This window comes from Mandrillus leucophaeus, unplaced genomic scaffold, assembly GCF_000951045.1.
Source record: "Mandrillus leucophaeus isolate KB7577 unplaced genomic scaffold, Mleu.le_1.0 Scaffold569, whole genome shotgun sequence".
Taxonomy (NCBI): domain Eukaryota; kingdom Metazoa; phylum Chordata; class Mammalia; order Primates; family Cercopithecidae; genus Mandrillus; species Mandrillus leucophaeus.
The window spans coordinates 353,603-356,526 of record NW_012106130.1 but is presented as its reverse complement, the minus strand read 5'-3'; the positions used below and the strand labels follow the sequence as shown (position 1 = coordinate 356,526).

The 2,924-nt window shown below is 52.1% G+C and overlaps 1 protein-coding gene across 1 annotated transcript in view; it reads right to left on the bottom strand.

The window, feature by feature from the left end:
• The window catches only part of WAC (WW domain containing adaptor with coiled-coil), a 97,002-nt gene extending 96,120 nt beyond the window's left edge, over positions 1 to 882 (bottom strand). Inside the window, exon 1 of the mRNA XM_011998339.1 lies at positions 123 to 882. The gene's annotated coding sequence lies outside the window, so the exon portion shown is untranslated. The remainder of the gene's footprint in view (positions 1 to 122) is intronic.
• Between the last annotated feature and the right edge of the window lie 2,042 nt (positions 883 to 2,924).

Genomic DNA, 2,924 nt, shown 5'->3' with positions numbered 1-2,924 from the left:
TCCGGGCAACTCGGACGCTGCCGCCCTCGGGAAACCTCGGCAGTTTCCGCCGCGCCCCTCCTCTCCTACCCTCGGCCTTCCTCCCCGCCCCGCGCGGGTCCGGAACGCCGCCCTCTGCAAACCTCGGCTGGCTCCGGCCTCTGTTCTCCTCTGAGGCCTGGCTCTCCTCCTCGCGACCCGTCAGCGCTTTCCTTCTTTTCCTCACTCGCGAGTCCGGCCACCGCCGTTCCTCTTTAGGGATAGTCTCGCTCGGGCGCCTGCTCGAGGCTGATCCTAGGGGCTCCGGGCTGCGCGGGGAGGGAGCCGCCTTCCGGAAGAGGACGGTGGGGCGCGAGGGAAGCCATCGCGAACTAAATAAGGGAGGCTGCGGCGGCTGCGCGTGCGCCCAGAGGCGCTGCGGTAGGGGGTGTTCTCGTGCGAGCTCTCCGGCCGCTGCCCCCGCCCCTGCGCTCTCGGGCGGGGAGGTCGGAAACCCCTTGGCGAGACCACGGGCGGACGCTTCCCGAAGAGCTGCCTGGGCTGCAGCCGCGGAAGCCTCGCTCTAGGAAGCGGGGAGCGTGCTGCGGCGCCCTCTGGCCGCTGCTGGAAGCCGGAACTGAGCCCGAGCCGCTGCCCCTCACCGGACGCTGCGCGCGCCACTGGCCCTCCGCGGGGCAGGGGCTGCTTTGAGCTCGCCGGGCGCCCTTTGGACGTAAGTCTCACCCTGGCCCCGAGGCGGGAAGGCGTGCGTGCTGTCCCGGCCGGAAACGGCTAAAAGGAAGGGCTGAGGGGTTCTGTGCCCAAGGCGGAAAGCCGTGCGCCAGGGCGGCCCTCAGCGGAGATGCCTGCACGGATCCGGGAGCGCCGCTCGGGGCAGGGAATGAAAGGGGCGCTTGAGACTGGAGATTTAGGGAGATGAGTTCCTTGGGAACAGCGCTGAACCGTTTCTCTGTCCCACCCTACCCCCCGCCTTTTTTTTTGAGGCAGGCTCTCGCGCTGTGGTCCAGGCTGAGCGCAGTGACGCGATCACGGCACATTGCAGCCTCGACCTCGGGGGCTCAAGGGATCCTTCCACCTCAGCCTTCTGAGTAGCTGGGACCACAGGGATGCACCACCACGCCCGGCTAATTTTTTTAAAAAAGTGTTTACGGAGATAGCGTCTCGCTGTGTTACCCAGGCTGGTCTCGAACCCTTGTCCTGAAGCGATCCTCACGCCTCGGCCTCCCAAAGTGCTGGGATTACAGGCGTGAGCCACAGCGCTCGGCTTTTTACCCCTTTCTAACGTTTTCCATGCCCATCGGTGCCCTGCCCCACCCTCTCTTTATCTCTCACTTTTTGCTCTGTTTTTTCCTCGCTGAAGTCCGTTGGCTAAAGAAAATTCATGTGCAAGTTCTGGATGTGAATAAAGTCCTGAGGTGTGTTAAGTGAAACTGCTACAAATTTGATTTTATGTACTGCTGCAGGCACATTGAGAGGAGAAACGTCAAGTATACCAAACAACCGTTAGTTGAGAGTGGTGGTATTCGGGTGATTGGTTGACTTTTTTTTTGCACTAAACTCTTTGTAAGGCAACATTAGTTTAATGCAAAGAATTGTGATAAACATAAACGTGATTAACACAGAAGAGGCAAATACTAAACAAGTCAGAAGAAACAAGACCCTCTCCAAATAAACAGTAATAAAAAGTAACTGATTTATTTGGTATCCAAGAAGTTACAATACTGCTAGACCTAATAGAATGAAGAGATGGAATGATGTAGGGAGAAAGGCTCTGAAATCACAACTGGTTGGAAAAAACTTTAATTGTATAATCTTATTTGTCACATCCACCTGCCAGATGTAAAGCTTATTGCTGTTTGTGGAGATGTGCAGACCAATAAAAAGCCTATTTAATGAAAGTATCAGCAACTAAAAAAAAAAAAAAAAATTGCCAGTGACTGAAATGATGAAAACAAAAAAATTCGGTAGCATCTTAACATGCAATTTCTGACACATTTGTAGTGAATCCATTGAAGACAAACATCAGGAGTACAACAAATAACAAATATTACATAGAAACTTTTTGAAAACTGGTAGCAAAATTACTACTAATTTGTTTGATAACTAGATGTCTGCTGAAATTGGTATAAACCATTTGCTCAAAAGTAGCCAGGGATGGTGATGCCTGCGTGTATTCCTGGCTACTCCAGAGGCTGAGGCTGAACAATCGCTTTAGTGCAGGAGTTCGAGACTGCAGTGAGTCATGATCACACCAGTGCACTCGGCCTGGACGACAGAGGGAGACCCTGTCTTAAAAAATAAATAGCCCGGATGTGGTGGCTCATGCCTGTAATCCCAGCACCTTGGGAGGCCGAGTCGGGTGGATCATTTTGAGGTCTGGAGTTTGAGACTACCCTGGCCAACACAGTGAAACCCCATCTCTACTGAAAATATAAAAGTTAGCCATGTGTGGTGGTGTGCGCCTGTAATCCCAGTTATTCAGGAGGCTGAGGCAGGAGAATCGCTTGAGCCTAGGAGGCGGAGGTTGTGGTGAACCAAGATCTCGCCACTGCACTCCAGTCTAGGTGACAGAGTAAGACTCTGTCTTTAAATAAAATCACATTACCAAAAGTCTGATCTGCTCTCCTTTACAGAAATACTTTATCTTCACTTCTACTTTTGAACCCACAGACTTCATTCCCACACTCCTGAACCTGTTCAAGATCATCTGTGGCATCCATGTTTTCAAGCCTGATTTTTATTTCTCAGTCTTCATCTCACTTGTCAGCAGTATTTGACACAGCTGATAACTTTCTTCTCCCTAGAGTTCCTTATCTTACCTACCAGGATTTCATTTTCTTTCTTGCTTCTCTTCCTTCCCAAATGGCTGTTCCTTAGACTTCTTACCGGTTTCTCCTTCTTTTCCAGCCTCTAAATGCCGGAGTGGCCCAAGATTCAAATGCCAC